Consider the following 23,677-nt stretch of genomic DNA (forward strand, 5'->3'; position numbering starts at 1 on the left):
TAAGAAAGCCCACTGACAGACCTCCTCTGGTTTAAATCTCTCAATGAAAGCCCACTGACGGACCCCCTCTGGTTTAAATCTCTCTATGAAAGCCCACTGACAGACCTCTGGTTTAATCTCTCTATGAAAGCCCACTGACGGACCCCTCTGGTTTAAATCTCTCTATGAAAGCCCACTGACGGACCCCCTCTGGTTTAAATCTCTCTGTGAAAGCCCACTGACGGACCACCTCTGGTTTAAATCCCTCTATGAAAGCCCACTGACGGACCCCCTCTGGTTTAAATCTCTCTATGAAAGCCAACTGACGGACCCCCTCTGGTTTAAATCTCTCTATGAAAGCCCGCTGACAGACCTCTGGTTTAAATCTCTCTATGAAAGCCCACTGACGGACCCCCTCTGGTTTAAATCTCTCTATGAAAGCCAACTGACGGACCCCCTCTGGTTTAAATCCCTCTATGAAAGCCCGCTGACAGACCTCTGGTTTAAATCTCTCTATGAAAGCCCACTGACGGACCTCCTCTGGTTTAAATCTCTCTATGAAAGCCCACTGACTGACCCCCTCTTGGCTTGTCACGTGTGCTCTCTCTTCGATCTCTAGGTCATCAGGCTGCTCATTATCCCGCACACCTGTCACCATCGTCACATGGACCAGGACCTCATGACACTCACCTGGACTCCATCACCTCCTTGATTACCTTCCCTATATATGTCACTCCCCTTGGATCCTTCCTTCTGTGCATTGTTCGTATTTCTTATTTTGTATTATGTTGTGTTTTTTTATTAAAACACTCACTCCCTTAACTTGCTATCTGACTCTCAGAGCACATTGTTACAGGGCTCCATTTTAAAGTATTCCATTTTCTTCTTCTTCATTGGCTGATTGCTCCCAATGCATAGAAATCCCCACCCAGATGACTATTATGAAATGGTGGAAGCCCTCAATGGCAATGTCCATGCTAAACGGGTTATATCCATGATGAGTCCTCTATCTCTATGACAACAGGGTCTGATATAAAGTTGCAGAAATGCCATGTGCGTCCACTTATATCAGTGCTTTCATAACAACTTAACCATTACAAAACTTCTATTCGATCAAATAAGCCACACACAGCAAATCAGCAATAACATTTTTTGTTGACACTCATTAAATTCCTTATTTTCATGGACAGATTTTGGGCGGACTAAAACCTCTTGCGTCACCTCTTCCTGGCTCTCTCAGGGAGCCGAGAGAGTCACACACTCCTGACGCTGTGACAGTGACAGAGGACAACATGAGTCACACAGCCAGCTCTCTCTCTCTCTCATTTTCCCCTTCCTCTCTGTTCCTCTCTTTAATTCCCTCATTCTCTCTCTCTCTCTCTTGATCGGTCACTCTTTCATTGCATCTCATGAGTAAACCCAACCCTGCCATATGCCTCAATCCCTCTAAAGAGTCACGGACACTCACGCTCAACCCCTCGCTCAGATATGACATGCCCTTTATCATACTCATAAAGTGCTGTAGTATTACAGTAGCCTGACACATTGCACAGAGGACACTGTCTCCCATGAACCTCTAGGGCGGAAGAGCAGAAGAGGTGATTGGGGAACAGGTGTTACAATTAATTACCGGCGGCTGCCAGCAGACCCGCCGAGTACCGAGTGTCTGCCAACGAGGAGCCACAGTGACAAGAAATGCAGCCTCACAGGGAAAACAACAATTATTGACACACTGTGTAATCATGTGAGTAGAAGAAGAAAAAAAATCAACCTAATAATGTTTTGATGCTCTTCCATGAGAGGGAATGAGTACGGTAGTAGTATAAGCTGAGTAGTAGTAGTATAGTATCATAAAGTAACAAGGCTTTTTGGATGGGACCCAGCTACAGACTGGGAACTGCTTACTGACTGTGCTGAATGAGCAGCAATAGAAAAGCAATTTCCTCCACTCTGATGGAGAGCTGCAAGCCTCCAAGATAATTCCCCCACAGGGTTAGTTCTACATTGCGCCAATCAACCCAGGTGTCTCATCAATGCTTGATGTCTAACAAAAATCCCTTCCCTGAGTTTTTAGTTGAACAGAAAGAGACAGGCCCTAGTATAGCCTCATCATCTCCCCATTAGATTAGAATAACTTCATCACTATTCAGCGTGGATCCTTCCTTTCTTTCCCAAGTTCCTCAGATGTGGTGACAGAGTTCTGGAAGTGGAAGATGGCTAAGGCAGTTCAGGTGAATATTCTAGATGTCCTCGTTTCTTTTTCCCACCCAGCTCTGTTTGAAGTTGGCTGATGGGATTGTTTTAATATTCCTCTGATCTGGGCTGACGGAAGGGTACATGTGATGTGATCCTCTCTCTACTGCTTGGAGATCAGTTTGAAAGTACCAAGCTGACTAATGATGGACTGAGAGAGGAGGGGAAAGAGGGAGTGATCTTGCACAGTTACTTTATGCAACCGTCTCTGTTGTGCTGTAATCATGAAAATAACATTCAGCTGAAGTGGGAAGAGACTGTTGAATGGGACAATAGTGAGAATCTGGAAGCAGTGTGTCACAGAGAGTGGAATACTGAAATAATTGTGGAATTTAAAAGTTATTTATAAAGCTGAAAATGTCTACAGAGTGAGAGATGTGAGTGGTTGAATCTAGTTTCCAAGCTAAATGATGGACTGTCAGTCCTTTCATTGTCTGTGTAGGGGGCCAGACACATAATGTCTCTCTCTGCCCACTCTGATCTTATGTCATGATGATCAACAAGAGTGATCAGCAGGAGCTTGGTGAGCAGTGATGAATGGCAGAGCTGTATCAGAGGGAAGGCTTTGATGCCAACTAGTGCCCATGCGGCGAGGGCAGCAGGGAACGGCTTAAAGGGCAGACTGGTCGATATCTAGCTGGTTGCCATGGAGACACACCTTTTAACTCGAGCGGTGCCTTCCCAGCAGGAATCTCTTTGACCACTACACCAGTCTCCGCCCGCCGTGTCCGAGAGTTCCTGCCCATCTCACAGCAACAAGAGTGGGAGAGGCAGGAAGCGAGCGAGTAGTGTGCCGTTTCCATGGCAACCCAGGGGAGTGAGCGAGCCAAGCTCGGAAAGAATATTGACTCCAGAGCTGGCAGCGAACGGTGAAACAGTGCATCTCTCTCTCAGCTACGCATCCTCCGAGCCGTAACCCTCATAAACAGGTCCATGTAAACGTACTGGGTGACAGCTAGATCAACACCGCAACACAAAAATTACTTAACTACAATGCTAAACCAGAAGCTGTAACATAGACGATCTCATTAAAGTATCCCATTAAAGAGAAGTATGGCATTTGAACCCAGGGGAAATTGTAGAATAAGTCACAAGTGCAGCAATGCACACAGAACGTGTCCTCATCCAGACTCCTTGGAGTATCAACCACACGTTCCCGGAGACCAATATACTGCGCTAAATTTTTCAGATAACAACCTCTGCTGTTGTGCTGCTCCGCGAGTGCCGAAGCCATTTGATGTCCTCACAACACAGACCTCATTTGTACAAGTTTTTTTTTTTACCACGGTCTTGGCAAGGCTCGCTTTGAAAGAAACACTCTGTCAACATCATTAGCTGTTTCTTTCACAGCGGGAACATTGTTCCTCAAAACCAGCTCTGCTCGGTACTACCAGTCCTTTAGATATTGCACCAATTAATAAAAATGGCTTGTCTTACAGAGATCCAATACCTTTAAATATACACACTGGTCCCATTTCACATACATTTAACACACTTGGTTGAGTTATAAACTTATGTATATTTAACGTGAAATCAAAAAATGTCACCATCTCATTGGTTCTAGGTTCAAAGTTGGTTGAAAAAAATATGAAATGCCCATACATTGATGACTTTTTGCAAATCCAATCAGTTTTCCACATTGATTCAATGTCACCCCAATGATTGATTTCACCAGTTTTTGCCCAGTGGCTAATTTCCCATTCAATGGCTGCACTTGCCTTCCTTCACAGTAATTACTGTTCGGGGGCAATTCCCCAAGCGGTGTTAGTGCTTACTTGACAATGACAGGGTGCTCCAGGAAAAACATCCCTGCTGGTCATTTATTAGACCCCTATGCCAGGTCCCGGTCTCTGTGGCTGGCTAGCAATAGGCTGTCATGTTTCCCTTCAACTCTGGGGTCAGCTGACCACCTACATCTTCACAGGCTGCTTCTCCCAGGGGGGGAGGGACTTGGGGTTAGCTCGGGTAATACATGCTGGAGGCACGGCAATATGCCAGCCAAGCCCAGGAAAACCCAATCCATTATGATGCATTGATTGATGAGCAGATTAAAATGATGAGCGTCGAGATGATGAGGCGGCCATGGATAACATGGAGAATGAGATTGCCCTCAGGGCTTGGGTTTTGGTTTACGGTTTGAAAATGTGATCAAAACAATGAGTGATTGATTAGCCATGGGTCAGGAGGAGCAGGGGAGGAAGAGAGAGACCGGATGAGTAGGATGAGGCGTACACACTCCAACACAGTGGATGGCTGCCCAGGTCCAGCACATCAAAGGATTTGCCCTATGTCCTCCTTTGATTGGCGTGGAAACTTAAAATGGATGCCACAGACGAGGACTGAGAAGTAATGAACAAAAAAGTTAAAGGTCTCTGAAAACTTTGGCCAGTACGAGACGAGTCACCACTGCCCACACAGTCATATATCAAGCACACAGTCTCTTAAAGATGAGCAGTTTACAGGTGGCGTTGTTGTTTTCTAGACCTGAGTAACTGGGCCAAGTAGTCTTACCCTCGCTGCATCTCATTCATTCCCCATTAATCACTCAACAACAGAACCCAACAATGAAAGCCAGGTGTCATAACCAGCCGGTTGGAGAGACTGATGATGACAGAAACAGGAACTGCGCAACAGTCTCTTAACAAAGCAAACTCAGACACACCAACATCACACACACACGATGCTGCTGCTGCCGCCTCGCTGCTTTTTTAATGGTTCACCATACCCTTGTCCCTCCCTCCCTCCTTCTTCCCTTCCTCTCTCTGGAAGAGGAGGATAAATCAAATCCCTGTCTCCTTTGCTTGGCTCTGGTGATCTAGAAGATAAACACAGTTTGGAGATCTATAAAGCCAACTCCTCTGAATGCTGGCTGGGACAGAGACTGGAGGAGATATGGGGGTCAATACATCTATAGCCTATCACTACTTAGACTACAACAACACTGTCTGGACTGATGGATCAAACAGCGATTTTATTTAACAGGTTGAGAGCAGAATGTTTGGTGGTGAGAAGAGTTCACCATGCTGTATGCTAGATGTGCTTGTCATAGTTCATCAACATGGCCAATACAAGTCTACGTTAATGGCCCTCATTCAACATTCAGGGTGTTGAAGCCTCCTCAGGAATATCCAGCATAAGAAACAGATCTTGTTCACACCTGTTTTCATGTGTGTGTCTTGTGGTTTGTTTGTTGGCACATGTAGGTCAGAGTTTTTAACAATAAGGATCTCATTTTCAATCATAACACAATCAAATCAAATCCCATTTTATTTGACACACGCGCCGAATACTACAGATGTAGACATTACAGTGAAATGCTTACTTACAAGCCCTTAACCAACAATGCAGGTTTTTTTTTTAAATTTTACCCCTTTTTCTCCCAAATTTCGTGGTATCCAATTGTTTTTAGTAGCTACCATCTTGTCTCATCGCTACAACTCCCGTACGGGCTCGTGAGAGACGAAGGTTGAAAGTCATGCGTCCTCTGATACACAACCCAACCAAGCCGCACTGCTTCTTAACACAGCGCGCATCCAACCCAGAAGCCAGCCGCACCAATGTGTCGGAGGAAACACCGTGCACCTGGCAACCTTGGTTAGCGCGCACTGCGCCAAGCCCGCCACAGGAGTCGCTGGTGCGCAATGAGACATGTATATCCCTACCAGCCAAACCCTCCCTAACCCAGACGACGCAGGCCAATTGTGCGTCGCCCCACAGACCTCCCGGTCATGGGCGGTTACAACAGAGCCTGGGCACGAACCCAGAGTCTCTGGCAGCACAGCTGGCGCTGCAGTACACCACCCGGGAGGCCCTCAACAATGCAGTTTTAAGAAAAAAAGTATTAAGAAAGAATTTACTAAAATAAACAAGAGTAAAAAATAAATAAAATAACAAATAATTAAGGAGCAACAATAAAATAACAGTAGTTGTAGCTATATACAGGGGGTACCAGTTCAAGGTAATTCAGGTAATATGTACATGTAGGTAGAGGTAAAGTGACTATGCATAGATAATAAACAGAGAGTAGCAGCAGTGTAAAAATGGGGGTGCAATGCAAATAGTCTGGGTAGCCATTTGAGTAGCTGTTTAGGAGTTTTATGGCTTGGGGGTAGAAGCTGTTAAGAAGCCCTTTGGACCTAGACTTGGTACTGCTCAATGAAGAGATATGTGAAAAAACGGCTATGTTCAGTCGATATTATGTAGTTAATTCGGAAAGCATTGTAGGTGACTGCTTGCCATGCGGTAGCAGAGAGAACAGCCTATAACTAGGGTGGCTGTAGTCTTTGACATTTTTTGGGGCTTCCTCTGACACTGCCTGGTATAGAGGTCCTGGATGGCAGGAAGCTTGGCCCCAGTGATGTACTGGGCCATACACACTACCCTCTGTAGTGCCTTGCGGTCGGAGGCCGAGCAGTTGTCATACCAGGCGGTGATGCAACCAGTCAGAATGCTCTCGATGGTGCAGCTGTAGAATTTTTTGAGGATCTGAGGACCCATGTAAAATCTTTTCAGTCTCCTGAGAGGGTATAGCCGTTGTTGTGCCCTCTTCACGACTGTCTTGGTGTGTATGGACCATGATAGTTTGTTGGTGATGTGGACACCAAGGAACTTGAAGCTATCAACCTGCTCCACTACAGCCCCATCGATGAGAATGGGAGAGTGCTCGATCCTCCTTTTTCATGCAAATTGGAGTGGTCTAGGGTTTCTGGGATAATGGTGTTGATGTTAACCATGACCAGCCTTTCAAAGCACTTTATGGCTACAGACGTGAGTGCGACAGATCGGTAGTCATTTAGGCAGGTTACCTTGGTGTTTTTGGGCACAGGGACTATGGTGGTCTGCTTGAAACATGTTGGTATTACAGACTCGGTCAGGGACATGTTGAAAATGTCAGTGAAGACACTTGCCAGTTGGCATGCTCGGAGTACATGTCCTCGTAATCCGTCTGGCCCTGCGGCCTTGTGAATGTTGACCTATTTACTCACATCGGCTACGGAGAGTGTGATCACACAGTCGCCGGAACAGCTGATGCTCTCATGCATGCTTCAGTGTTACTTACCTCAAAGAGAGCACAAAAGTTATTTAGCTCATCTGGTTGGCTTGTGTCACTGGGTAGCTCGTGGCTGTGCTTCCCTTTGTAGTCTGTAATAGTTTTCAAACCCTGCCACATCCGACGAGTGTCGGAACCGGTGTAGTACGATTCGATCTTAATCCTGTATTGATGCTTTGCCTGTTTGATGGTTCGTTGGAGGGCAAAGCGGGGTTTCTTATAAGCGTCCGGGTTAGAGTCCCGCTCCTTGAAAGTGACAGCTCTACACAGCTCAGTGCGGATGTTGCATGGGTTCGGGTATGTACGTACGGTCGTATGGGGACGATGTCATCAATGCACTTATTGATGAAGCCAGTGACTGATGTGGTGTACTCCTCAATGACATCGGAAAAATCCCAGAACATATTCCAGTCTGTGCTAGCAAAACAGTCCTGTGGCATAGCATCTGCGTCATCTGACCATTTCCTTATTGAGCAAGTCAATGGTGTTTCCTGCTTTAGTTTTAGCTTGTAAGCAGGAATCAGGAGGATAGAGTTATGTGTGGAGTAAAGGTGGTCTAGAGTTTTTTTCCCTCTGGTTGCACATTTAACATGCTGGTAGAAATTAGGTAAAACGGATTTAAGTTTCCCTGCATTAAAGTCCCCGGCCACTAGGAGCTCCGCCTCTGGATGAGCATTTTTTGTTTGTTTATGGCCTTATACAGCTCGTTGAGTGCTGTCTTAGTGCCAGCATCGGTTTGTTATGGTAAATAAACAGCTATGAAAAATATAGATGAAAACTCTTGGTAAATAGTGTGATCAACAGCTTATCATGAGATACTCTACCTCATGGGAGCAAAACCTCGAGACTACCTTAATATTAGATTTTGTGCACCAGCTGTTATTTACAAATAGACACAGACCGCACCCCTTGTCTTACCGGAGGCAGCTGTTCTATCTTGCCGATGGACTGAAAACCCAGCCAGCTGTATGTTATCCATGTCGTCATTCAGCCACAACTTGGTGAAACATAAGATATTACAGTTTTTAATGTCCCATTGGTAGGATAATCTTGATCGGAGCTCATCCATTTTGTTATCCAATGATTGTACGTTGGTTACGAGGACTGATGGTAGAGGGTGATTACTCACTCACCGTCGGATCCTTGCAAAGCACCCCGACCTACGTCACCGATGTCTCCGTCTCTTCTTCATGCGAATGATGGGGATTTGGGCCTTGTCAAGTGTCTGAAGTAAATCCTTTGTGTCCGACTCGGACACGAAGGATCTAAAGAAAAAATCTTTGTCCATTACGAGGTGAGTAATCGCTGTCCTGATATCCAGAAGCTCTTTTTGGTCATAAGAAACAGTGGCAGAAACATTATGTAGAAAATTGGTTACAAATAATGAGAAAAAGCACACATAATAGCACATTTGGTTGGGAGCCTGTAAAACGTCAGCCATCTCCTCCGGCGCCATCCTGTCTTTATCTGTAGTTCATTTTTACTCTTTTGCCTCTAGTCATAATTAAACAACTCTAAACTGTCATTATTTCTTAATTATGAAGTCAGGAAGGGAAATGCTTGTTCAGGACTGTTTTTCTTTTTCAAGAACCTGTGGTTGAGCAGGGAGATTCAGCTTGCTGGAATGGGCTGCACCATTGTGTTTGAGTTCATGTGATTCAAAAGAGCAACTGAGTTTATTTCCTACCTGCTATCCCCTGTTTACAGCAGATATGAATGTATTTGCACAACTCACGATTGCATTTCATCTAAAACTGCTCCCACACGGCAACTTGAAATACCAAACGCCTTCAAAGCCTTTCATTCATATTTGACGCAACTATACTTTATTCACAAACCAGAGTTACGCAGTGTTATTGATATGGCTCATGCATTTCTATGCATTCAATGATTCAAGATGCTTCAACACATTCTACAAGGTCATGTATTTAGCATTTCGGCATGCAGCATTTTTTTAACGGATAAACAATTCTGACAGTGAGATCTCAATTGTGATTGCTCTCACTGCTAAGGTTCACAGACCTGGGGGAAATTCAGCCCAGAGAAAGTCACTCAATTGTGGCTCTTTAGAGAGCCTTGTTGTGACCCTTAGATACACCAAAGTTAAAGTCATGTCTTACACATACATTAAGTACACAATTCTGAAACTAAATGCCCTGATTTCTAGTCTTATCTTTAGCGGTTGGTGTTTGCAGCAGCCACTATCTCCCATGCAGTGTTTCCCCTAGGATTTCTTTCACCAGTGGTGGCAGAGGTAGCAGGGTCTTCCTGGGGCATACATTTATAAATATATTAATAGGGTTGGATACACTTCCAGGATTACAACCTAGCTAGCTAGTTACCTTGGAGATTTCTCGGACGATCTGATGTTGTAACGTGTCACTCTGATCTTAAAAGCGAGTCTCGGCAGACATTTGGTGCACCATTGCTAAATGAATGTAGGACAAACACTGACATTTGATGTTCTTGTCAATGCTGTGTCGTGTCTGGACTATCATTAAATGTGGAGACTTATTTATATAAAATCAGATCTATAGGTTTAATTATTATGTGATTAAGCTAATCATGTAAACATGAATTAATTAGGAAGACGTGGCACCACGGGAAAATGGTTAGAGCTACAGAGTTATAATTTTTATATATATATTAATATCTGATCAATTAGTCTTCTATTAATGAATTATTACCTCATCAGTTCTCATTACTGAACGTCGCAAACCCTTGGATATCTGCACGAACCCTAGTTTCCATAATGAATCATCAATATACAAATTGGCTTAATTATTTATTTACTAACTAAGTAATCACAGAAATACATAACAAACAAACAGTTGATATTGGTTACTAACAATGATAGAAAAGTCCCTAGTGGGCTAAGCCAATATGACGGTTTGGTAGACAAAGGAAATGGGTGGGGATTGAGAGAGCAGGAAAGACAAAAGCGATTCACGACACACAATGGATAATTATAATAATTGAAATGCTAGTCCTTTGCACCTGAACGGCCACTCATTCGAGAATAATTTAAATGTATATATTTATGCCCATATGTCGTTGTTGTCTTCTCTGTTGGAATCCTTGATTGTCCTGTAGAGTTCATCAGAGTCTCTGGTTACCTTTCCCAGAAGTTTCAATGTCTTTCGTGGTTGTAGGTATTTAGAATGGATACTTCAGAATACCATTCGGAAATGTTCTCATAGAATAGATGCTTTGGTGGTTGTCGGTTTTCTCGTTCTAGGTTTATGTAATTTCAAGCTGCAGACTAGTAATCATGCATCTAAGATTTGCTCTTATTCTGTAGTGGTCGATAGTTATTCTGTAGTGATCGATAGAGTGGAACAATTTTCAGCCGTGTAGCCAAAACTACAGCTGCATGGTCTCCTATAGAATGACCTATAGAATTGTAGCCATTCCAACCTGGGGACTCTGTCCCGGAGTTCTCAGACTTGTCCTTTGGTAGAGTTGTAGTTTAAACTATTTCACATGAAGCGTCAGCTGCATGTTCTCTGGACTAATGTGAATTTCATCAGGAGTGGGTTTTACACACTTCAGAGAAAAGGGCGGTCCATAACGCCAACGTAATGTCTATGCTCACGTGGGCGTGGTTACTGACTTGGTTAACTTTATATGAAACCCCATATTTTCTCATTGAGAAGGTTAACATCACGTTACATCTTTTCACAAATAGTTTAATGTTTAATCACATACGTTTCACAATATTTAGATGTAAACCTGACGGCTGGGAAATGTACACTTTAAGAGATACAGTTATGTGTGTTTCCTGTCCTTCATGAGATCACGAACTGAAACACACTTGTTATAACTGTCCCTTAAGTGTCCACGGACCATTCCCACATTCTCAAATGTAGAAATATTGTTTAATACTCCCATTTCGGTGATTAGGAGTTTTGACAAGAGAAGTTCTTTGTTCTCTCTCCCTCAATACTCTCTCAATACTGCATGTCTAAAGGGGGAGAGGGTCCCTTCCAGGCATTTACGACCTGTCGTAAAGTCATAAAACTGTGGAGAGAGAGAGAGAGAGAGAGAGATCCTTCATTTCCAGGCCCAGGGACATGTGCTAGTCTGTGGCGACCTAAATGCCAGAACCGGACAAGAACCTGACACCCTCAGCACACGGAGACAAACACCTGCCTGGAGGTGACAGCATTCCCTTCCCCATATGCCCCCCTAGGCACAACTATGACAACATAACCAACAAAAACAGGTCACAACTCCTGCAGCCCTGTCGCACGCTGGGTATGTACATAGTCAATGGTTGACTTCGAGGGGACTCCTATGGTAGGTACACCTATAGATCATCTCTTGGCAGTAGTACTGTAGACTACTTTGTCACTGACCTCTACCTAGAGTCTCTCAGAGTGTTCACAGTCAGCCCAATGACACCCCTATCAGACCACAGCAAAATCACAGTCTACTTGAACAGAGCAATACTCAGTCATGAGGGATCAAAGCCAAAGGAACTGAGTAATGTTAAGAGATGCTATAGATGGAAGGAATGTAGTGTGGAAACCTACCAAAAAACAATTAGGCAACAACAAATTCAAACCTTTTTAGACAACTTCCTGGACAAAACTTTCCACTGTAATAGTGAAGGTGTAAACTTGGCAGTAGAAAATCTTAACAGTATATTTAACCTCTCAGCTTCCCTATCAAATCTAAAAATTTCTAACAGAAAACCAAAGAAAATGAACAACAATGACAAATGGTTTAATGAAGAATGCAAAAACCTAAGAAAGAAATTGAGAAACCTGTCCAACCAAAAACATGGAGACCCAGAAAACCTGAGTCTCCACATTCACTATGGTGAATCACTAAAACAATAAAGAAATAAACTACTGAAAAAGAAGGAACAGCACGTCAGAAATCCACTCAATGTAATTGAAAAATCCATAGACTCTGACCACTTCTAACCACGAAGAATTATCTATCCAAAATGGAGATGTATGGGTAAACCACTTCTCCAATCGTTTTGGCTATATAACAAATAATAAACAGCAAAAAACATGATCAAATACAAATCTTAGAATCAACTATTAAAGACTACCAGAACCCACTGGATTCTCCAACTACCTTGAATGAACTACAGGACAAAATAAAAACTCTCCAACCCAAAAGGCCTGTGATGTTGACGGTATCCTCAATGAAATGATCAAATATACAGACAACAAATTCCAATTGGCTATACTAAAACTCTTTAACATGATGCTTAGCTCTGGCATCTTCCCCAATATTTGGAACCAAGGACTGATCACCCTAATCCACAAAAGTGGAGACAAATTTCACCCCAATAAGTATTATTATTATTATTGTTACCTTTATTTAACTAGGCAAGTCAGTTAAGAACAAATTCTTAACTGGGATAGGCGTCAACAGCAACCTTGGGAAAATCCTCTGCATTATCATACCTGCAGACTCGTACATTTCCTAAGTGAAAACAATGTACTGGGCAAATGTAAAATTGGCTTTTCACTAAATTATTGTACGACAGACCACGTATTCACCCTGCACACCCTATTTGACAAACAAACAAACCAAAACAAAGGCAAAGTCATCTCATGCTTTGTTGATTTTTAAAAAAGCCTTTGACTCAATTTGACATAAGGTTCTGCTATACAAATTGATAGAAAGTGGTGTTGGGGGAAAAACATACAACATAATAAAATCCATGTACACAAACAACAAGTGTGCGGTTAAAATGGGCAAAAACACACATTTCTTCCCACAGGGCCGTGGGGTGAGACAGGGATGCAGCTTAAGCCCCACCCTCTTCAACATATATATCAACAAATTGGCGAGGGCACTAGAAAAGTCTGCAGCACCCGGCCTCACCCTACTAGAATCTGAAGTCAAATGTCTACTGTTTGCTGATGATCTGGTGCTTCTGTCTCCAACCAAGGAGGGCCTAAAGCAGCACCGAGATCTTCTGCACAGATTCTGCCAGACCTGGGCCCTAACAGTAAATCTCAGTAAGACCAAAATAATGGTGTTCCAAAAAAGGTCCAGTCGCCAGGACCACAAGCACAAATTCCGTCTAGACACCATTGCCCTAGAGCACACAAAAAACGATACATAACTTGTCCTAAACATCAGCGCCACAGGTAACTTCCACAAAGCTGTGAACGATCTGAGAGACAAGGCAAGAAGGGCATTCTATGCCATCAAAAGGAACATAAAATTCGACATACCAATTAGGATCTGGCAAAAAATACTTTAATCAGTTTAATCAGTCATTGTCCTTTATGGTTGTGAGGTCTGGGGTCTGCTCACCAACCAATAATTCACAAAATGGGACAAACACCAAATGGAGACTCTGCATGCAGAATTCTGAAAAAATATCCCCCGTGTACAACGTAAAACACCAAATAATGCATGCAGAGCAGAATTAGGCAGATACCTGCTAATTATCAAAATCCAGAAAAGAGCCGTTAAATTCTACAAACCACCTAAAAGGAAGCGATTCCCAAACCTTCCATAACAAAGCCATCACCTTCAGAGAGATTAACCTGGAGTAGAGTCCCCTAAGCAAGCTGGTCCTGGGGTTCTGTTCACAAACACAAACAGACCCCACAGAGCCCCAGGACAGCAACACAATTAGACCCAACCAAATCATGAGAAAACAAAAAGATAATTACTTCCAATGTGTCAAGTAATTAACAAAAAAAACAGAGCAAACTAGAATGCTATTTGGCCCTTAACAGAGAGTACACAGTGGCAGAATACCTGACCACTGTTACTGACCCAAACTTAAGGAAAGCTTTGACTATGTACAGACTCAGTGAGCATAGCCTTGCTATTGAGAAAGGCCGCCGTAGGCAGACCTGGCTCTCAAGAGAAGACAGGCTATGTACACACTGCCCACAAAATGAGGTGGAAACTGAGCTGCACTTCCTAACCTCCTGCCAAATGTATGACCATATTAGAGACACATATTTTCCTCAGATTACACAGATCCACAAAGAATTTGAAAACAAACCCGATTTTGATAAACTCCCATATCTACTGGGTGAAATACCACAGTGTGCCATCACAGCAGCTAGATTTGTGACCTGTTGCCACAAGAAAAGGGCAACCAGTGAAGAACAAACACCATTGTAAATGTATTTTAAATGTATTTTCCCTTTTGTACTTTAACCATTTGCACATCGTTACAACACTGTATATATACATAATATGATATTTATAATATCTTTATTCTTTTGTATCTTCTGTGAGTGTAATGTTTACTGTTCATTTTTATTGTTTATTTCACTTTTGTTTATTATCTACTTCACTTGCTTTGGCAATGTTAACATATGTTTCAAATGCCAATAAAGCCCCTTGAATTGAATTGAAGGGGTGGGGGGGGGCTTGGATCCTCCCCCCAGGGCACGTCATGACAGTTGTATTAAACGTTTATTTCAGCACATACTGTTTGACTAACTGCAGTAGGACAAACATAAAAATTACAAGTCAATCGGGTCAACTTATTTTTTACACACTACTGCAGTTGATGATAGCTACTTCTACAAGTGACCTAAAATTAAGTTTTACATGTGGCATAAACCCATCTGCTTTAAATAAGTCAGCTTCTCTCACTATGATCAGTGATAGCTGAGTTGTATCAGAGAGAGAATGGAGAGAGAAAGTGAGAGACAGGCAGTATTTTCTCTTCTTGGGAGAAGCTTATGCTCCTTGAGATGATCACTTTCCCCTGCTAGGGGATTTGTCACTGATCCCTTGTGCAGTGGTGGGTAGCCTAGCTATTTAGTGACGCTCCCTTGGGGATGGATGATACATATGTAGGATCTTAATTTGATCACAGGAGAACTTAACTGAAATGCAGGAAATGTAAAACTTCTGGTTTATTTGAGGTTTATTAAAAGCCTTCTGAAGTTTGTAATTTCCATTTTAGATTTGTATTTACGAAAAATGAATCACCTCCTACAAAAATGTCCATTATTTATAATACACATAATAATTACAATGTCCTGTTGCTGCAGGATTATTTTCCTGCTGTAAGCATGCTGGCTCAAATTAATAGCCTACATCTGCACTGCAGCAGACTGAGCAAGATCTCTATTGCAGAGTAGAACATTTGCAGAGTAGAGCATTTGTAGATTGCTCATTCTACCCAAGATTACCCAGGTAGTGCTGGCAAATACTGCACACGCATAACTCCTGAAGGATAACTGTCAAATGTGTAGGAATACACAGACAATGCTGCATACAGCTGCACACACCTACACACACAGTAGACAAAAAGGTGTTAAACAAATCTAAATATATTTTATATTTGAGATTCTTCAAAGTAGCCACGCTTTGCCTTGATGAAAGCTTTGCACGCTTTTGGCATTCTCTCAACCAGCTTTTTTTATTTACCTTTATTTAACTAGGCAAGTAAGTTAAGAACAAATTCTTATTTAATTCTTATTCACTCTAACCACTAGGCTACCCTGCCGCCCCAGCTTCATGAGGTAGTCCCCTGGAATGCATTTCAATTAACAGATGTGCCTTGTTAATTTGTGGAATTTCTTTCCTTCTTAATGCGTTTGAGCCAATCCGTTGTGTTGTGAGAAGGTAGGATTGGTATGCAGAAGATACCCCTATTTGGTAAAAGACCAAGCTATATTATGGCAAGAACAGCTCAAATAACCAAAGAGCAACTACAGACCATCATTACTTTAAGACATGAAGGTCAGTCAATACGGAAAGCTTCAAGAATTTCAAAAGTTTCTTCAAGTGCAGTTGCAAAAACCATCAAGGGCTATGATGAAACTGGCTCTCATGAGGACCGCCACAGGAAAGGAAGACCCAGAGTTACCTCTGCTGCAGAGGAACAGTTCATTAGAGTTACTAGCCTCAGAAATTGCAGCCACAATATATGCTTCACGGAGTAAAAGTAACAGACGCATCTGAACATCAACTGTACAGAGGACTTGCTTGGGCCAAGAAACATGAGCAGTGGACATTCAACCAGTGGAAATCTGTACTTTGGTCTGATGAGGCCAAATTTGCGATTTTTGGTTCCAACCGCCGTGTCTTTTTGAGACGCAGAGTAGGTTAACGGATGATCTCCGCATGTGTGGCTCCCACCGTGAAGCATGGAATAGAGGAGGAGGTGTGATGGTGCTTTGCTGGTGACACTGTGATTTATTTAGAATTCAAGGCACACTTAACCAGCATGGCTACCACAGCATTCTGCAGCGATACGGCATCCCATCTGATTTGCACTTAGTGGGACTATCATTTGTTTATCCAAAGGACAATGACCCAACACACCTCCAGGCTGTGTATGGGCTATTTGACCCAGAAGGAGAGTGATGGAGTGCTGCATCAGATGACCTGGCCTCCACAATAACCTGACCTCAACCCAATTGAGATGGTTTGGGATGAGTTGGACCACAGAGTGAAGGAAAAGCAACCAACAATTGCTCAGCATATGTGGGAACTCCTTCAAGACTGTTGGAAAAGCATTCCAGGTGAAGCTGGTTGAGCGAATGCCAAGAGTGTGCAAAGCTGTCATCAAGGCAAAGGGTGGCTACTTTGAAGAATCTAAAATCTAAAATATATTTTGATTTGTTTAACACTTTTTTGGTTACTACATGATTCCATATGTTATTTCATAGTTTTGATTTCTTTACTATTATTCTACAATGCAGAAAATAGTAAAACATAAAGTAAAACCCTTGAATGAGTAAGTGTGTCCAAACCTTTGACTGGTACAGTAGCACTAGTAGTCCCTCTGTGGTTCTTTATGATTTGCATGATTAGTACTGTTACTGAGCTGTAGCATGCATCACCAACAGCAGACTGACAAATACACCATGTGCATCCTGCAGGACCTCTAGGAAAGGCTGTGTTATCTCTCCTGTCAGCTGTACCAGCGTCTCAGTCAGTCGACCAGTCCTAATCCCATTATTAACCCCCCCTCTCCATTGAAAGAGCAACAGCAGGAAATAACACTAACGCTCGCCGGCCGGTGCCACGGTACCAGGGCGAACACAGTGAGTTACCCCCCACCCACCTGTGGCACCGAGGCTGACACCCCGGGAGAAAAGGTCCAGAAAGACACAGCTCTTTAGGAAGCGCGACATGTACCGGGGAAAGCCTTCACCTGAAAAATTACAAAGTTCAATTTGTGGTTCAACTGTGCCAGTCTACAATGAAAATCCACTGATGCGCAGGAACCCACTTTAATAGCTCGTAGAGCATTTAAATGCCTCTATTTTACTGGAAGTTGGTTTAATGATGCAGTAGAGTCAGAGTGCCTGTGGTTATGAAAGCTTGAATTTGACTCCAGAGAGGAACAGTGTATTGACAGATAGGCCTCCATCAAATATATTTAGCATTGCTCTGAATTTTCCCTGGCAGTATGGCTGATGCTTGCATTCCATACCAAGCAAATTCGATTGGCAGGAAATTGATCATAAGATAGTTGAGTGTTAGAACCCATTTTGAATGAGGCTATATTGTACTCCCAGAGGACTAACTGTTCTTTAGGGATTTGCATTGTCATGCTATTTTAGATGTCTCTCTCTGGAATCAGCTGTCTTTCAAACCTCTCTTCTGCTGTACATTTGTCTCTCGTCACCTTCTTATCATCACCCTCTTAGATCTAATCATAAGTCAGTCACAGTTTAGTCCCAAAAGACCATGCAACTCTTCAATCAGAGATGTCACTCTCACTCTATTTCTAACAGGCCTAGCAAGTCCTCCATCACAGCTGCCAATCAAACTCATGAAAAATTGACGAGCTATTTTATCAAAGTAATGGTGTGCACCAATACGATGAGATCACAACATCTTTAAAACAATTTCCCGTATCTGAATAATAAGACTGCATATAAACCATCAGATCTAGTAATGAAATTTTATTGAAGCAAATCCCAATAATGGCATCTACAGTCATTCTCTCCTCTTAGCACAAACCCATCTTATGGGTCATTGGCAGGTACAGGATGTGTCAGAATGACATCCTAAACTTGGCACTGTATCTGCCACCTCTAATCCACAGGAAGATACATAAAACACCTCCTGCTCTGACACCTTCACACCTCCTGACGTACAACGTCTGCTTTCTGATTTATTTACCAGCTGACAGTTCTATTAAGAGGCATGCTATGCTGATCATTTGGGAGGTGGGTTTGAGAAATCACACATTTCATGCTTGGCAGGCGCACCATCTAACTTCCTGATGACTGCATTGGAGGCTTAAAGGTCCATTGGCCCATTGTAAATAACATTACACTCTAAAAGGATGGTGTGTGTGTCTGACAGCAGGGCCTGGACAGGTGCTTTGCAGATTGGGGATGGAACGGAGAGAGGGATGAGTTAAGGAGGAGAGGGATGGAGGGGTGGGCCCTTTTTCTCTATCTCCCTCTCTGGAGATCTGTGGAGTATGCTGTGGGAGAGTCTCTGATCTGTGGAGTATGCTGTGGGAGTGTCTGATCTGTGGAGTATGCTGTGGGAGAGTCTCTGATCTGTGGAGTATGTTGTGGGAGAGTCTCTGATCTGTAGAGTATGCTGTGGGAGAGTCTCTGATCTGTAAAGTATGCTGTGGGAGAGTCTCTGATCTGTGGAGTATGCTGTGGGAGAGTCTGATCTGTGGAGTATGCTGTGGGAGAGTCTCTGATCTGTGGAGTATGCTGTGGGAGTGTCTGATCTGTGGAGTATGCTGTGGGAGAGTCTCTGATCTGTGGAGTATGCTGTGGGAGAGTCTCTGATCTGTGGAGTATGCTGTGGGAGAGTCTCTGATCTGTAGAGTATGCTGTGGGAGAGTCTCTGATCTGTAGAGTATGCTGTGGGAGAGTCTGATCTGTAGAGTATGCTGTGGGAGAGTCTCTGATCTGTGGAGTATGCTGTGGGGGAGTCTCTGATCTGTAGAGTATGCTGTGGGAGAGTATCTGATCTGTAGAGTATGCTGTGGGAGAGTCTCTGATCTGTAGAGTATGCTGTGGGAGAGTCTCTGATCTGTGGAGTATGCTGTGGGAGAGTCTCTGATCTGTGGAGTATGCTGTGGGAGAGTCTGTAGTCTCTGCTGTGGAGTATGCTGTGGGAGAGTCTCTGATCTGTAGAGTATGCTGTGGGAGAGTCTCTGATCTGTGGAGTATGCTGTGGGAGAGTCTGATCTGTGGAGTATGCTGTGGGAGTCTCAATGGGCTTCCAAAGAGCTGGAGAAGTGGGCCAGCTTTCATCAGCCCCATTCACAACTTCTCCTGATGTCCCACCACACTACTTCTGCTGTCCTCTAAAACTCTGACTAATGTCTCTAGAGTGTGTGTGTGTGTGTGTGTGTGTGTGTGTGTGTGTGTGTGTGTGTGTGTGTGTGTGTGTGTGTGTGTGTGTGTGTGTGTGTGTGTGTGTGTGTGTGTGTGTGTGTGTGTGTGAGAGAGTAACTGGGACTCCCGTTTGGTCATGTTCGGTTCAGAAAGGCTGGGCCCGAGCTTGAACTTCTAATGGCATGGCTTTCTTCCTGACCTCATCTCTTGATAGTACTTTTCAGCATCAATATTTTAACTCTTCTTCTCTCTGTTTTTTTCTCCAAAACCTTCTTTGTGACCATCACTTTCCATTTTCTTTAATGTGCTTTTATCTTTTCCTCCCTGCTGGTCTTCATCCCCTCCCTTAGTTGACATCTCTTATCCACCTCCTCTCTTTCCCCCAACAAGGCACCATGTGATGTCTCTCACTTGCCTCCATTTTAAAGAAGTGTAAGAAATGGAGAGCCACACTGTGCAAAGATCCCCAACAGCCACAGTACTGTATGAGTGCTGAACAGACTGTGTGTATTTAAATGCCAAATCATGCATTTTCATGCATAGGCACGAGTTGGCCCAATCCCCAGACTGAGGGATTGTGACAGACACCTATGAGAAATTAAAGACGCAGTAAAGAGTAGCACACACACACTCAAACACTCACACACACCTGAATAAATAGACCAACAGACAGTACTGCCTGTAAGCAGCAGAGGAGCCAGACGGTGACAGCATATGTCTCCCATTAGTGAAGCTTTGTGCTGTTTTGTTCTGCACAGAAACCTCTGGATCAATAAACCACTAGCAACCAAATGGGCCTTTTAATGTTTGATGCTAATGCCAGCTTCCGTCTCTGGGGACCCATTGGACCAGTACTGAGTGCAGCAATGTGCGGCCACTTGCCCGTACGGGCAGCCTAGTGGTCCAAACAGAGCCAGGAAACAGGTCATTGAAATGCCTCCATAACGCACTCAAGAGCCCCCCTGGCTCCTTTGTTTGCTTGTGGAAGCCATATCCAAACTGAGCAAGGAGCCCCTGCCGAATACATGAATTGATAATCACCTTCCTGCGTGTTCAGGCATTTGCCTTGGTGAGGGTGGGAAATAGGGATGGTCAGCGGAGTTCTTGTTTCCATCCAGGATGGCGAGCCGAGCACCAATCTGCTTCCTCACTAGAGCTAGACAGGCAGGCATTGTCATGCTGCCAGAGCCAACCCATCCATCACATCCTCCACTAGAGTGGAGAAGCGCCTGGCATTTGGTGGAAGTTGTCACAGGATGAGTGTGATTATCATCGACCGACCATGCAGTGTGGTTGCCATGGAGGGGGCTTCCTGTCAGTCTTAGTTTGGGAGTTAATTGGTCCGCAGTGATCGGGGTGGTCAAGGCGACACAAGGGGGGAGAGAGGGAGGATGGAGGGAGGCAGGGCGGATGGTCCAGCTGCTCCAGTTTGCAGGCAGCTACTGGGCTGAGTGCAGACTGGGCATGTCTACCTGAGAAGTGCTGTGTGCAGTGTGCCAGTTAAGCAGATTATTCAAGAGTGTTAATAGTAGTAAGGAGACAGACTTCTTTGGGTATTGTATTGCTGCGGCGGGAACATGTCAGTTGGTTTCATGTACATTTCCTTCTGGCGTTGCTGTTCAAATGCCTACAGTTAGATTGTTCTCATCAGACGTTCATCCTCTCCTCTGCTTTTAAGGAGAGGTGCATCTTCGCTATGAGCCGTCTTTGGCAGACACTCACAACAGCCAGTTGGTCCTGGATAGAAGTCTGACTACACTGAGGCTAGAAGGATTTGACAATCATGCCTGGGATCTGTGGCTGCAATGAGAAAATAAAAGTACAATATATTTCCATTTTCTACTCCCCAGGAACGTCTTAATAGCCCATTTCACAGTGACCTCAACATGGCATGGACTGTTGAGTTGATAAAACATATTTGTCACCTGTATTTTTGGAGAATCTCAGTGGTGAAAAGGCCCCATAACTAGGCAGAGATCGTCAAAAATAATAATCTTAATTTAAATTACGTAAATATTTACAATATGTTTAGTAGTGTGTTTTTTGGCAGCATACAGGCCGTGTTAGTCCGTTTGTTGATCACCCCCCTGTATAGTCTGAACATGATCAGATCTGTACCGTATTATGAAGACATCTCAGAGTAGGCCTGCTGATCTAGGATCTGTCCATATAATCATACTCATGATGATTTTTAAATGCAAAACCGATCCTAGATCAGCACTCCTACCCTGAGAACAATTTTGTGGATACCAACCAAGCGGTCACCACTGAGGGATAAGCAGTGTCTTTCTTTCATGTGGAAAGACAAGGTGCTGATATAAACACCCTGGCTGTGTTCATTGGGCAGGGCTTCCGTTTGAACTCAGTCTGGGACGAGAATGCTGTGGAATCCTCCGGATAATCTCCATGCTGGTGTTTGTGTTCAACATGAATTTACAGCGAGGCTCCTGCAGCTATACAGACGGATGGTGTTGTGGGTCTCAGACCAACATCTGTCAAGCAGCATTAACACCCATTCATTATGTTTTTTAAATCAGTGGTTTGTGTTACTTGTTACAGAGATGAGTTGAAGGATCGTTGCCTTTGATGGATCACTGGATGATTGTAAGCACCCGCTTTAAAGCCACAACCTGGAGTCTGTGTGCATTCTTTACCAGCTTAAATTCTGCAAAGTAACTTTCACTGTGATGCTTGTTTACAAGCTTGGGTAAATTCTGATGTATGAGAGAAGAGAGCATTACGTGCAGACTACACCACTGGAGTGCGTCCGCATGCCACTGGGATTTTGTCTATCTGACAAGATGCAATCATGACATGCAGGTTAAAACTCAAATCAACTGTGCATCAATTATATTAATTTTGGGTTGGTCGAAACACGTGAAACGTTAATGGATATTTAGCTGGGAGATTAACATTGGGTTGTTATTTTACCTAACATTCATATGGTCCTCCTTTAAAATGGGTGTTTGTAGAATACATAATCTTGTGTTTCTCTACTCCAAGGACTCATCTACAGATAAAAAGGGAAACCTAGTTGGTGTTTAGTTATCGTTAATTCATCTCTTATCGTGTGTTTTTCAAGCATCTATGTGGGTTTGTATCTTCCTGATATACAATAAGGAGGGGGACTTGCAGCACCTGCAGCATCTGAAATAGAACCACGTTTGCGCTTGACACGTGCGTGTGTACATTTATTTTTGCAAGGTTTATTACATGCAACTTGGCCGGTGTCGTTCGCGTGTCTGGCTGTATTTTGTGTAGTTGTCTTTGCTCCATTAATAGATGTGTTAAAGATAGTGTGACAGTGTATGGTGATTTAAGACAGATAAACAAACATGGCTGTCATCTGCAAGGAGCTTTTGCTCATTTTATAGAAATATATTTGCTTAACCCCCCGACATTGATCATGCATGTCTTATAAAACTGACGTCAAGTATAACACTATCAACCACACAAGAATTCCTCACAATCAAATGTAGACCGCATTATCTACCAAGAGAATTATCTTTGATTATAATCACAGCCGTATATATTCCCCCCCAAGCAGACACATCGATGGCTCTGAACAAACTTTATTTGACTCTTTGCAAACTGGAATCCATACATCCTGAGGCTGCATTCATTGTAGCTGGGGATTTTAACAAGGCTAATCTGAAAACAAGACTCCCTAAATTGTATCAGCATATCGATTGCGCTACCAGGGCTGGCAAAACCTTGGATCATTGTTATTCTAACTTCTGCAACGCATATAAGGCCCTGCCCCGCCCTCCTTTCGGAAAAGCTGACCACGACTCCATTTTGCTGATCCCTGCCTACAGACAGAAACTAAAACAAGAAGCTCCCACGCTGAGGTCTGTCCAACGCTGGTCCGACCAAGCTGATTCCACACTCCAAGACTGCTTCCATCACGTGGACTGGGACATGTTTCGTATTGCGTCAGACAACAACATTGATGAATACGCTGATTCGGTGTGCGAGTTCATTAGAACGTGCGTTGAAGATGTCGTTCCCATAGCAACGATTAAAACATTCCCTAACCAGAAACCGTGGATTGATGGCAGCATTCGCGTGAAACTGAAAGCGCGAACCACTGCTTTTAATCAGGGCATGGTGACTG

General features: G+C 43.5%; 2 protein-coding genes across 2 annotated transcripts in view; one reads left to right on the forward strand and one right to left on the reverse strand.

Moving 5' to 3' along the window:
* Positions 1 to 23,677, reverse strand: part of LOC135515791 (LHFPL tetraspan subfamily member 3 protein-like) — a 41,905-nt gene that overhangs the window by 14,028 nt on the left and 4,200 nt on the right. The gene's annotated exons all lie outside the window — the stretch shown is intronic.
* The window catches only part of LOC135515790 (origin recognition complex subunit 5-like), a 40,004-nt gene continuing 17,724 nt past the window's right edge, over positions 1,398 to 23,677 (forward strand). The window contains exon 1 of the mRNA XM_064939529.1: positions 1,398 to 1,723. The gene's annotated coding sequence lies outside the window, so the exon portion shown is untranslated. The remainder of the gene's footprint in view (positions 1,724 to 23,677) is intronic.

Source organism: Oncorhynchus masou, chromosome 27 (genome assembly GCF_036934945.1).
Source record: "Oncorhynchus masou masou isolate Uvic2021 chromosome 27, UVic_Omas_1.1, whole genome shotgun sequence".
NCBI lineage: Eukaryota > Metazoa > Chordata > Actinopteri > Salmoniformes > Salmonidae > Oncorhynchus > Oncorhynchus masou.